This window comes from Taudactylus pleione, unplaced genomic scaffold, assembly GCF_031769625.1.
Source record: "Taudactylus pleione unplaced genomic scaffold, aTauple2 ptg000114l, whole genome shotgun sequence".
NCBI classification, from domain to species: domain Eukaryota; kingdom Metazoa; phylum Chordata; class Amphibia; order Anura; family Myobatrachidae; genus Taudactylus; species Taudactylus pleione.
This window is the reverse complement of record NW_028284516.1, coordinates 20962131-20976338: the sequence shown is the minus strand read 5'-3', so window position 1 is coordinate 20976338 and position 14208 is coordinate 20962131. Positions and strand designations below refer to the sequence as shown.

General features: G+C 46.2%; 1 protein-coding gene across 1 annotated transcript in view; it reads right to left on the bottom strand.

The window, feature by feature from the left end:
• PKIA (cAMP-dependent protein kinase inhibitor alpha) overlaps window positions 1-12528 on the bottom strand; it is a 62438-nt gene extending 49910 nt beyond the window's left edge. Inside the window, exon 1 of the mRNA XM_088471564.1 lies at window positions 12359-12528. The gene's annotated coding sequence lies outside the window, so the exon portion shown is untranslated. The remainder of the gene's footprint in view (window positions 1-12358) is intronic.
• Between the last annotated feature and the right edge of the window lie 1680 nt (window positions 12529-14208).

Sequence of the window (14208 nt, the reverse complement as noted above, 5' to 3'; positions counted from 1 at the left end):
CGCGCCCGGCTTACCTTTGTCCGATATGCTGGGCATCGGGCTTCCGGCATAGGTCTAATGGCAGGCGTCGGGATTTCGACGCCTGTCATTAGTACCTTTCCGCAATTAGACCGTCGGCTTCCTGACTACACCCCCCAAGGCTACATCGATGTACTTGCGGGCTACACAGTTGTGTGTACTCAGATTTTTTTGTTGACGAATTTCTTATACCAGGGATAGGACCTGCGCAAGTGTACATGGATAATAAGGGCTATGAAAGCAACTGTGCTCTACATTTATCTCTCCATAAGCCCCATAATGCATAATTGCCTACCTTTTGCTTGTCCTCCCCGGGAGAAGCCTGGGGAGGAAAAGCAGATGGGCTGTGATGGGGCGGGGCCTAACGGGTCACATCATTTGCCGCGATTGGCTTAAATTTAAATAGGGGGTGGGGCTGAATGGCATGATTCATGGAGAATTGCGTAATTAAGCACGCCCCCTACACGGGTCCCGCAATCGCCGCTGAAATTCTCCTCATTCTCCCCACTTCACTAGGAAGTGGGAAGAATGCGGGAGAAATGCCTACCCTTCCGGGGGTGCGGTTGGGTTACCTGAAAAATCGGGAGCCTCCCGTGAAAATCTGGAGGGTAGGCATGTATGCCATAATGCGTGAGGATAATCACTACTGACGGCCATAATTGCTGAGCATTTTACTTTAGTAATGTGTAAATGACTCATGTCTTGCTAGGTACATTACAAAATGTTACACCATATTTTAATTCGTTTTCTGAAATTTTATATACTGTATATTTTTTATGTAAATTATTTTTGTTACTTGTTAGGTAAAACTTGAAGTGATATGTATTCTGTTCTTGTCTATACACAAACCTTTATAACAGACACAATAAATGTTTCATTCAAATCATAACTCTATAGAGTTATCCATTCAAGGAAGAGTGTGGGGGAGCTATTTATATGTTTGCACTGGAGCCCTCTGCTGCTTTATCTAAAGCCTCCCCTCTATCCAGCATTGCCAGGACGGTCAGGCCTCGCTCTACTTCACAAGGTCCTGACACTCACATAAAGCTGAGACTGCTGCTGGATATCTTTGTGCTGCTCACACTGTTGCAGGTGAGATCAGACACCGCAGAGACGGCTTTCAATTAGAGCCGCTGTGTCACATATTCTTGCTAAATAGAGCAAAATGTTGGGAGCTTCGGGAGAGGGACTCCCACCAAATTACTATTATTGGAAAGGGAGGGAATGTAGTTCACAGGTTATTTAAAGTAAAAAAATCTTACGGTATTCTCAGAAAAATAAGTGTTATATAGACTCTACACTGAGAACTGATTCACTGGTTGGATCTTTTACCCAGTGAAATGAGAATAAAGCTAGGTACACACCAGACAGGAACGGTCCATGATTTTGTTACTTTCTGTAACAGATGACGTGACTCTATGGACATCAGATTTCCTGTATACACACTACACAATTATCATTATTATCGGAACTATAAAATATATTTTTTAAATGCACTTTATTGGCCCGATCACATACGCACGTCGTCTGTGGCACAATATTGGCTCAGCAGGACCAATGAATTTCGTGCAACATTCCTGATGTTGGGAGCCAATCTGACGGGGTTCGTGTTGGACCTAAGTGCTGTGTACACACTGCCATACCTCAAAGCACTGGAGAGTACAGGGGGGGCATCTGAAAAATGGGCGTGGCCTTATGCAATGTGAGGACATGCCCACTATTACATGCACATTGGGTCATGACTGCACGTCAAACCCCTTTCTCATCAAGCCCCAGCCTCTCCCGGGGCAGTGTGGTCAACACGGGCATGCGCGCATCATCCATTCACCATTGCTCCAACTCCAAAACCCTCTTCCCTGGACAGCGGGACAGTACCCAAAAAGCGGGACGGTTGAGAGGTATGCACACGTGCAATGATTGGACCGATCAGCCTGGAATTGGCTGATCGTCCCGATTATTGCACTGTGTGTAGCTAGCTTAATTCTAAAATATATCCCACTTTTGTTCTATCTGAAGTTGAACTTTTATTTTAGGTCTACAGCATCGTTTTATCGTAAACAGGGTTAGGAGTCTGCTCGTTTGTTGTCCGTTTATAGTTTTTTTTTTTCCATGTGATTTTAACTTATTGATTGGATTGCTTAAAATTTTTTTGAGACCATTTATAAAACTGGAGTCAATGACAGACTTTTCATACACAGTGGTGTTAATGTTTTTTTTTGTATTTTTATTTTTTTTTACTATGTTTTATTACATTTGTTTATAAGCAACAGAGATTTAAAAATGGCATCTCTACAGCGGTTTCCTAAATAGCTAGAAAGTCAGTTTCTCTACACCTACCCCAATGGAAGTGAAGAACCAATATTCCAGTGTTCATAATTGTACAAACCACGGCCACCATGAAATATTGATTACTCCCATACCCCATATTATTTGGCTGGGTACACACTGGCTGATATATTGGCCGTTCAATTATACGGGCGATATATCGTGGGCACATCGGCGGGTGTGTACCAGCGATCTCTCAGTTCACAGACATATTGCATCGGCTGTGCAGCACAGCCGATGGACGATATCTCTGTGTGTACGGGCAGTCAGCCGACTGCCCGTACACTTGCTGCAGAAGCCGAGGGTGACCGATATCCCAACTGGACGGGCACATGTAAACGCCCACCCAGTTGCAGTTGTGATGTCAGGCCCGACGATTGGTAAGTGTGTATGCACTTACCAATCGTCTGATAGGACGGCGGTTTGGCCTGGCAGCTGATCTGTCGTCCTAGTGTGTACCCAGCTTTAGAGAAAATGGCTCACTAACTCTTCTGGAAATATGTTCTTAGCACTGAAGTCCCATTTGTTGTCATCTCTAAGCATGGAGCATTTAATAGTTGTGGCCAGAAACCACTCTCAGACAGCAAAGTATATTTTATTTACAGTGACCCCATACCTTGGTAGGTAGGAAATTTTATTCAGAGATGTTGTACTGTGCTGTCACAGGGATACACTACAGCAGGGCACTGCAGCTCTGGAAATGAGGGTTGCAATGTCAGCGCTTGTGGGGATGATATTGCACTTTTACTAAGAAGGGTAAAATAAATTTTTGCTGACATACAGTGTAAATCTGTGTCCTAGCCTAGTAAGAGGAAGGAGACATTCTGAAGGACTAAGCACTTCTAGTAACAAATGTTAAGAACGTAATACTTCCTGGATATACAGTACCTGTTAACATTCCCTATCGGGACAAATGAAAACTATCCTTTATCTATCAAAGTCACACTTACCTGAGTACTGCCAAAGGTAGAGTTAATGTGACAGTCATTCCTGGAAGTTAGGTAACGTTGTCAGGCCTGTATTTGCAGAAATGTCACACAGACCTCTGTCTGGATTGCCAGTTTTGCATTTTACTATTTTGTACTTTTTATTTGTAGTTGACCATTGGCTGTATTTCCATTTATTTCTGGTAGAGGTACAGTACGATCTGGCAGAGAAAACAGTGTCTTGGAGAAGGGGAGATCTTGAGTAGAGCAAATTAAGGTACACAGGTAGGAACACTATTACTTTGCAATGTGCTTGGTGAATTAGATTGAATCTGAGGCTAATTTACTGTACAAACTGCAAACCAATGAGTTTCAACTAGGGCAACGACTTCCCTGCCTACTGCACTATAAAGTGTATGCCCACTGCAGGGACTTTGGAACTGCCCTTGAAAAACAAACTTGCTTTCCAGGTTTGTGGATAGATCTGGACAGTGTTCTTTTTCTCATGGTACTAATACAGATGTATTCTCATACATCTAGCCTGAATAAGCCATGTGGCGCAAGATGCCTGTTACAAGTGAGCCACCAGGTCCTGTGTGACTCTCCTAGCACTGGGCCGCATTGCGATATACTAGGATGCACCAGGAGATTGTGCTGATTAATTTCATATGTGACACTTGTGTGAGGACCTGATTCAGAGAAGCTCGCTAGATGCGATCGCTCGCCCCCAGCGTACGCAAATTCGGCTAAGTGACAGCATGGCTCGCGCGGAAAGGCATAAGCAAGCCCACTTTGTATTTGCGAGTGACCACTTTGTGTATGCAGACGCCCATTAGCGTATGTAGAGACGCCCACTAGAGCATGTCATCTCCAGGAAGTGTATTAAAACATTGGTACATCGAGGACCATCGGAAGAGCTTGTAGCGCTTGTGGTTGCCTTACCTTACCGCAAACACTGCGTGGATTTCAGTGTAAAAAAAAGGCTGGTGACGTACTACTGCGACGCCGTCTGTTAATTATGCACGCCTTAGAAATGGCGTTGCAACACACAGGTACGCCTGCGTTTGCACCTCCACTCCCCCGTTACTGGTGTCCTGCCCCTGTTACCACCCACAAACGGCCTCTCCTGTCATTCATTACACTGGGCTGTGTCTGTTTAGCGAGCAAGCGGATTCTGATCGCTCTGAGTAGTTTGCGCATGCGCAGAACGAAGAGTGCGCATTCGCGGTCACTTAACTTCGGCCACGTACGAGCGAGCGGACGCTTGCAACCGGGTCTGAATGAGCTCCTGAGTCTGTAAATGAAGCACAACGGAACTTGGCATGATAAAAAGCCACGGCCACTACATTGTACTGTAGCACTTTGTATATAGATTCAGAGATTCAGTCGCACTCAGATATACAAGTGTCGCATATCAAATTAATCAGCATAGTCCTAGTCACATCACATTGAGGCTAAGAGGTAAATCTACTAATGCTGGGCATACACAGCCAGATAAAATGTCTGTCAGACCGACAGACATTTTATCTGGCCGGCTGCCAGCCGCAGATGTCGCCGGCATACACTGTGAGAGAAATCTCACAGTTTATAGCCCGACATACGCGCTCCGCCCCCAGGGGAGGAGACATTTCCCTGTTCCTTAAAAGGAACACAGGAAATGTCTGTCTGTCGGCCGCGCTGGGCATACACTGCCCGATGCGGCCGACAGTTACCGGGTAAATATCGCATCGGACGGGTATGCTGGACAATCCTGCATGCCCGACCGAGCAATATTTAACCCTCAGTCGCCCGCACACACGCTACAATTATCGGGGCGATCCGCCGATATCAGGCGGATCGCCCCGATAATTGTAACTTGTATGGCCAGCATAAGAATCGAGTTTGGTCGAGTTTTGTTTTTTTTATCTCGATTTGCATCGCCGAATCTTGGGTGATTTTACCATTTTTCATCTCTCAAATTTACTAAAAAGTGAGTTTAGGTGAAAGTGAGTTTTCCGATGCTGAAGCAGATCGAGATATATCCCCCGAGTAGCAAGTTTAGGTGAGATTACTCACCCGAGATTGCAGTGTTTTCTCACTGCAAAACTCTCCCGAGATAGCAGCCTGCACATGTCAGTGATATATGTGTAAGCTGCTTGTGTGTTGTACCTGTAAAACATGGGTTAAATGTAAAAAAAATAATGACATAGGGTCCCCCCCCAAAAGCATAACCAGCCCTGGACTGGTCAGCCAGTCCTGACTCCAAAAATTATGGGGAACAAAACGAGTAGGGTTCCACTGTAATTTAGGAACCAGCACCAGGCTGCAGGGCCAGTCCTGGTTCTAAATATAGTGGGAAAAAAAATTGCGTAGGGGACCCCTATATGTAAAAACAGCACCGGACCCAAACCGACCGGGGTGTAATGTCACAGCCAGGAGACCCTATCACCGGGACTGCATAGTCAAAGCATTAACACCCCAAGCTGGTCAGGCCAAGCTGGGGATCTCAGTGGAGGTGGGGACCTGCCAAGAAGGGGTCCTCCTTCTCCCGAAACCCCAGGCTTGTTCTGAACCCCGGGGCTCTTCTCCACACCCTATGGCTGTGGGTACGGGGGTAATAAAGTGTTAAATAGTCTTAAACTATTGTATTTTACAGTGGAACTACAGGTGCCAGCATGCCTGCCCTTTGGCACTTGTGGAACTGTTGTTTTTAGCTCCCGGGTTAAGTGCATGGAGCTATTCAATTATAAGGCATATAATCTGGAACTATGCAATTGCTGCATGCTGTAAGCCTGTTTAAGCCCCAAGGGTGCACTTAACGTGGATTTCACCCTCCAGAGGTGCACGTTGTGCACCCTTGGGGCTTACCGCCGGCAGTAATTGAATAGCTTCTTGCTCTTAATCTGGGAGCTAAACGCCAGCGGTAAGTCCCACAGCTAAATTAATTCTCACCTAGGTGTGTACTGCCAAAAAAAGATCATGGGAAGCCTGCAAAGGGTTAAACTAAAAAAGTGCACAACAAAGTCCAACCTAAATACAATTTAGAATTTTGTAGAACCAACCTTTTAATTGGAGCTTTTTTTTTTTTCTCTTAAAATAATGCATGACTTTAGCTTTACAGTACATCTTAAAGTGCAGTATTCACCCTCTACCTTACAATGACTGCTACAGCTTCAGGCAGTGTGGCCCTCATCCACTCATGCCCTAAACTTCCATGAGACCTATGCAGCACTGACAGTGTTTTAAAGAGGTATTCCAGTTGCAATCGGTATGTATCACTGCCGGACCTAAGCCCGGCGGATGAAATGAAGAGCCTAAACCTAACCTCCCCCCGGTGGTGCCTGACCCCAACCCCCCCTTCCCCTAGCCTAAACCCAACCCTCCCGGGGGGGTGCCTAACCCTAAGTCACCCCAGGAGTCCCTAATCCTAACCCTCCCCCCACAGCTAAGCACTCCCGATGCCTGGCTTACCTAAGATTGTATTGCCGGGCGTCGGGATTTTGACGGACTGATGATAGGCATCGGTATTTAGATGCCCATCATTAGTCCCATGCTGGGATTTCACAGTCGGGAAGCTGGTGATCGACATTTCGACCGCCTGCTTCCTAACTGCATCCCATCCAGTTTCCAATAAACAAACAGCAGTTTTAGTAAGGCATGGGCCTCTGTAATATTACACAATGGCATTGGTTCTCAAACTCTGGGCCTGATTCAGAGGCGCTCGTAAAAAGCGAGTTTTTTTAGTTGAGGCCTCCTGGCCGCTCGCATAGCTGTGGGTGACCACCCACAGCTATTGAGAGCGGCCAGGATGATGGTCAAGACCATCGCGACTATCAGGCTTGCGACGAGACCCTTGTGGTAGGGTCTCTTGGCCGCAAGCCCCAGAGAGCTTCTGGCTCTAATAGAGCCGGAAGCTCTCTCACTGACATCACTGGTGATGTCAGTGGGGCCGCCCACAAACGGCAGGCGTTCGCTTGGGAACGCCTCCGTTTGTGAAGCCACCCCCTGGCCAAGCCTACAAAACGGGGTGAGCTGTCGATCAACATCGACAGCCGCCCCTTTTGTAGTGAGCCACGGAGCGAGTGCTTTTTGCGCTTGCTCCGGGGCTCACGCATGCGCAGTGCACACACCGCGTGCACACTGGGCCACCATCGACCCGCTTATGAGCGGGTCTGAATCAGGCCCTCTGTCCTCAGGACCCCAAAGAGTTCAGGTTTTCCAGGTCACATAGCAGGTGCACAGGTGTATCCATTACTGGCTGACACATTTTAAACGATCCACAGGTGGAACTAATTATTTATTTCACTTGTGATTCTGTAAAACTGTTTGGGGTCCTGAAGACCGAGTTTGAGATTCACTTACTGTTATGGAGCATACACACGGTCAGATTTGTCAGATGAACGATTGAACAATTTGAAAGATTTTACCAAAGATTTGAACGATTTGAACGATTTTTGACTGCATTAAAATGAATGGAATCGTCCAAGTCTGACTGCAAACACATCAGATGACCATCGGGAACACGCATCGTTCAAATCGTTCATCTGACAGATATGTCAGATATGTCAGATTTTCCTTCAGATATGAACGATTGAACGATTTTCTAAATCGTTATCGTTCAGATCTGAAGAAGAATCTGACCGTGTGTATGCACCATAAGTTTTCTCAATGAATTTCTGATTTGTGAGTTACATTTTTAAAGGCAAATTAGAAATAAATCTATTATTGCTGTCACTTTTCTTTTATTCAAAATATTTGTGAATATTCCTCAAGTCTTCACATCCTACAATTCTATCTTCTGCAACCTGAGCACTCTGCTGCATGCCTCCCAACTGTCCCGATTTCAGCGAGACAGACTCGCTTTTCAGGCGTTGTCCCACACATGAGCCACAGTGTCCTGCAGGTGGGGGCACTATGTCATAGCTGCTCTGCATAGCATAGCAGCTGTGAATGGGTGATGTGTGCATGCGCGCCTCATCCAAGCTGTCCTGTGAGAGGGTGGGGGCTGCCCATTAGATGCCGGAGTGCTGAACTGTCCCCAAGTGTGATGCAAAACGGGCACGCCCCCCAAAAGGTCACACACCAGTGGGGGTTGCCTAGCGCCTATGAGTCCACGTCTTTTTTGCACAGAGTCCCGGGACCAAGTTTTAAAATGATGGGAGGTATGAGACTGTGTGAACCTGTGTCTGGCAGCCATACTTGCTTACCTCAACAGATTTTTAAGGAGCTAATGATGTTTGATGTATGCTTAAAAAGCATTTAACCTTCTATTTGAGAGGTTCCCAAACTCTGCCATTACAGTCCAGGTTTTAGGGGTATCCATACTTGAGCACACGTGACTTAATTAGTACCTCAGTCAGTTTGATGTAACCATCTGGACTGTAATGGTGGAGTTTGGGAAACTCTGTCCTATTTTAAGAGAAGAAGAAAAAAAACTTTGATGTGGGATTGCTGCTTTAAGATGACTCGAGTGTGGGGTCAGGCAGGTTTTCCTAATTAAATTAGGGTCCTATGCATGCAAGGATTTGCACAAACCACTACTTCCAACCTAAGTGTATAGTGAGACACTTCCCCAGGTAAACACTGCACAGTATTATGCTGCGATAAATGTGAAAATATGTACTATGAACAAAACCTAAATATTCTCCAATGGCAATCAGTATCAATATAATATAAGCCTGTTTGTCCTTTATGCACGGTCAGAGTTTTGGACCTAGCTCCACCAAATTTGGCATGGTGGTGTAAAAAAAAAGGGAAATGTTTAAATTACACAGGTTAGGGGCTGGCTCCAGTGGAAGTTGCCAGTGTGCCAAAAACCTGTAAGAAAACAACAAAAGTATCCTTTTAACTTCAGTCTTAGCAAACTTGATGTCTCTTGCAAGTTCATATTAAATCCAGAGCCTGTGTTTGCATGCAAGGGCATACAACTTAGTAACTACAACTTAGTGGGCCACATAGCAAGATCTTAAAAGCCCCTCCCCCTCCGAGGTAAAAAAACCCACATACATTTGCCCCCACACAGAGCCCATTCATGTTATGCAACACATACCCCATTCAGGTTATGCCACACAGACCCCAATCCGGTTATGCCACAGAGCCCATTCAGGTTATATTACACAGTAGTGCCCCTTATACACATTATGCCATGCAGAAGTAGTGCCTCTTATACATTATGCCACAAATTAATGCCGCTTACACTACACAGTAATGCCCCTTATACACATTATACCACATTATACCCTTTACAGATAATGCCAAATAGTAGTAGCACCCCATATAACACATTATTCCACACAATAGTAGTGCCCCTTACACATTATGCAGCCCCCCAGCAACTCACCTCCCCGTGGCCCTCCAGCAGCCTCTCGCCTCCCCTTGTGTGCCATCAGCAGCCAGCAGGTGTGGATTTGGGGCCGGGCCACTAGCTAATTACACCTAGCACACCGGCAGGCAGTGGCAGACATGTACAGACAGCGCTGGCGCAATTTGAATCTGGTGTTGGTCGGGAGCCAATCGTAGTTTGCGGACCAGCAGCCAATCAGGAGCCACCACTACTGATTGGCTGCGAGTTCTGATTTCCTCGCAACCGGCGATGCTGTCTCTCCGTGACTGCCTGCCAGTGCGCCAGCAGTAATCAGCTGGTGGGCTGGCACCAAATCCACACCCGGGGCCCCATCAACAGCCCTGACAGGACCGGCCCACCTTGACTGGGTGCAGGGGGAGCTGAGGTTAACAGAGGTGGCATGGGCACCATAGCAGCCACACCCCTTGCACCCACAGTAGTTACGCCACTGTTTGCATGCATATTAGCAACCAGTGGGGTCCTTTTCAGGATCAAAGTAATGGGGTTATAGGCGAGGACAATGTGAACAAATAAGGTCTGCAGGTGTACTTTAGGGTCCAGTCTTTAACATGGACAACGCCAGGTATCCCAGCTAGTTTATTACTATACATGTATATATTTACATACGGTATACAGTATCACGATCATTTTAATTTTCATTCAAGACAGTAATCACTTGAAGTGGCTGAAATAAAACATTATTACAGAGAATTTACTACAGGAAAAAAAGACATTTCTGCACTTATCCCAAACTTTCACATGGGATGCCGGCCGCCGAAATACCGACGCCAGCATTCCGCCACTGGAAGAAATTCCACCGCCGATATCCTGATGGACATCAGGATACTGGCGTTGGCATACCGAACGTAGTAATGCCGAACGTCCGGACACTGGTAAGTCAGGCTTGCCGACATTTAGCTCCCTCCTTATGGGAGGGAGCTGTCGGGCTTACAGGGCTGGGGGCGTGACGCGGCCAAAGGGGGCGGAGCCCAGCTCATGACGCGGTGTTGGGGGTGGAGCATGGGGTGTGACAGCGCGATTGCGTTATCGTGGCCCCGCCCCCTCTTCACAATGCCGTGATTAATGGCATTGTGCAGCATGGGGCGGAGCCACGATGACGCGATTCAGCGCGAATCGCGTCACCGCCCCCCCTGCTTCCAGGGTTTTTACTTAAAAGCGCGAGGGGGTGCGGACACATCGCCGGGGCCTGGGAGGATTGCCTGCCTTCCTGGGACCAAATCGGTAGGGTAGGCAAGTATGTGGTAAGTACAGCTCTGTCCCCGGGGATGGGGGAGGGGTTAGGTTTAGTCACCTCCGGGGGGAGGTTAGGGTTAGGCACCCCCCCGGAAGGGTTAGGTTTAGGGATCGGGAAGGGGGGGTTAGGGATCAGGAAGGGGGGGTTAGGATAAGGCACCAAACAGGGAGGGTTAGTGGGGGGAAGGGGTAGGAATAGCCTACTTACCTCCTCTGTCGGGATCTTCAGTCTTCGGGCTTCCATATATATACTGTACAGTATATATAATATTTTCTCATAATTTATTTTCTATTTTCAAACTTTTGTTTATTTTCTTCCAGTTCCACTGCGCATGTGTGAGTGGACTAGCCGATCACCGATGCGTATGTCTGTGGTCATGCACGCGTACGTCTGTGTAAACTTTACCGATGAAGCAGCATTAATTCTTACTCCTCGCATCAAGTATTGCCGTTGTAGCTGAGTATCGTTCAGCAACATTTTATTAATAAGTTGAGGCGATCGGATTTCTATCGCTGCGATCAGCGGACATAGAAAGACTGCCCCATTACCTATTGTTAATAAATAGGAGAACTTCACTGAACCTCTATTACAAGTATCATGCCTTTCAGATAACTTGATGTACTGTATGTCATTTTTTTTACAATTGTGATTTTATAAGGTTTGTAAACATTTTCCTAAATGAGCTAGAGAACCTTCCCAGTGTGTTGAGTGTATGATATGATTATAACGCCCGTGATAGCAAACTGCATTCCTTGTAGCATCTGTAATCTGGGCCATTAGATCCATTCATGTCCTGTAAATAAAGCTTTTGGAACACACACATTTACTGGCACAATACAGCTGGCAAGCACCTCATTTTTGGGGGTAAAAATTGCAGTATGTTGTCATTTGGTTTCTTTCGGCTGTATATGCACATTTGTTAGGCATCTGTAATTTAAGAGCAGGCAGATGCTGTTGCTTGGCAACAATGCATGGCCTATTTGGTACCCATCATATGAAGCAATGGCTGGCTGGATTTTTTTTTTGTACACATGCTACAAAAGAGGCCATTGTATGCCTTCAATAATTAATGATCTACAAGGAGGACTTAAGAATTTTTGCAGAGCATGACCCTGTCTGCTGCCGGCAAACCAACTGGCCCCCTTACTGTTTGATTGCAATTAATCACTGAGACATAGCCTGCAGAGATGTGATAGGTGTAACATCAGAGCATTGCTGTCATCTAACAGATATACAAACATTCTCAGCGAGCGCTATATGCATGGATCTGTCTGGTGAAGAACACATATTACACAAACACAGGCAGTAGTTGCATGACATTAATAATATCTTAGGTGCATTTATCTGTGCATAGGGTGAGAATACTAAGAATGATTGCAGCATGAGGAACCCACATCATTCTCAGCAGTTGCTCAATTGCATGTCCCTAGTATAGAAGCTTTCGCTAAGCAGGATACTTGTCACATATGACAGCAAGTGCAAATCAAAGCTATATAAAATATCAAACCTTACCTTTATGCGTCTTCTAAAAAAAAAAGAAAGAAAGTGCAAGCCTTGTGGGTCAGCTTCTCCAGCAGTGAGGTTATACAGCTTCTAGACCTGGCTGATTGGGTGATGTTAGCAGGCAGACATGAGCAGTGTGTTTCCCATTCAGACAACAGAACAGCTGCTGCTGCTTGACTGTGCTTCTCTTTTTTTTTTTGGGGAGGCTTTTGTCACGCCTGTGTATTGCTTTTTTTAAAATCTCAAATAACTTTATCAGTAGCAATAATGAACAGCAATCTTTGATATTGTTTTAATTGCATGGTGGAGTAGGAGCTCCTTGTGGGGTTAGTTGCTTGAAAAATAAAATGAATAAAAATAAAATAAAATACGTGTTTTCTAACAGTACGATATATGCAGTGAATTTTTACCTGTATGTAAAGTGTTGTTTTGGATGTAAAGTGACTGTGTATTGCGTGAAGATGCGGAAATAGGGTTGCCAAATCATTCCTTTAAAACTGGACACATGTGAATGACACATGTTCTGTAACTGATTATAACCAGGTGAAATAAAAACTTGGGGGTACTAAAGTGCGGGTTTTTAAAAGTTGATTGATTCTTATGGGCAACAGCTCCACTTCTAAAAACCCGCACTTTAATTAATATACCCCTTGAAGTCAGCCAGCGGCTGAATGTGTGTAATTTATATGTGTTTCAGTTTTAAATGGATGAGGTGGCAACCCTACGCAGAAGCCAAAGATAAGCTCACTATACAATTATTGGGCCGATTTGCCAATAATCAGGTGATCGGCCTCATTTATTGTAGTGTGTATGAACAATCGATTTAGCGTTTCATCGATTAAACGGTTAGCAAATATCCACAAACTCATTCCTTCATACTTGCCGACATCCAGGGCCAGCATTCCGGGAGGGGGGGGGTGTCGAGGGAGATGATGTGGTAGTGGGGGCGGAGCAAGGGCGTGACCGCACAATTGTGTCATTGTAGCCCCACCCCCTTTTCACAATGCCGAAATTAAGTGCATTGTAAAAACATGGGCTGGTGCCCCTCTGTGGAGGTTTCTATTGGAACTACAAGAGGGGGGTGCCGGACGGGTCGGCGGCTGCCGGGAGGCTTGCCTGCCTTTCCGGGGTGGCATCCAATTTTTGGGAGGCTCCCGGCCGAATCGGGAGGGTAGGCAAGTATGCATTCCTTAGATTATCCGATCTGTCGGTCAAGAACAAAAATCTCGACCTCAATTTCCCTATATCGAACAGTGGGCCTGATTTAGCATGGACTGCAAAGCTGTGTTAGCACGCACTCGCTTGCTGTGAAAGTAAGGTAATGAATGCGATCACATGGCAACCACAGAACTATACCAAAACGCCCACCACTGTATAAAGCCGCCCACTTCCCATTACATACATCTGCAAGTCAGTGAAAACATCGGTAAGATCGAGTAATATCGGACCCATACGCAGAGTTGTGGTTGAGCTTGACATGACTCACAACCTGTCGCCATGTAGACCTCTGGCTGCGTATGCCCTAGCTGGGGCTTAATTATGCATGCCCCTGTAACAGCATTCAAACCCACATGCGCGCCTGCGTTCCGCTGACCTCCCCCCGTCACCAACCCCAAACTGTCACTTCCTGTCAATCACTGTGCAATGGGACTGTGTGCTTTCTGCTATCGCTTCCCGATCGCAGTGGATGGTTCGCGCACGCGCACTGCGATTCAAACACATGCACAGAACGCAAACATCAACCGGGTGCATGCGAACGCATCCTTGCGATCCGTGCTGAATCAGGCCCAGTGTGTTTGCATTCTCAATAACCTGGGCATATTTCCTATGTTCTGCTATCACTAAGTCATCCTCCTTGT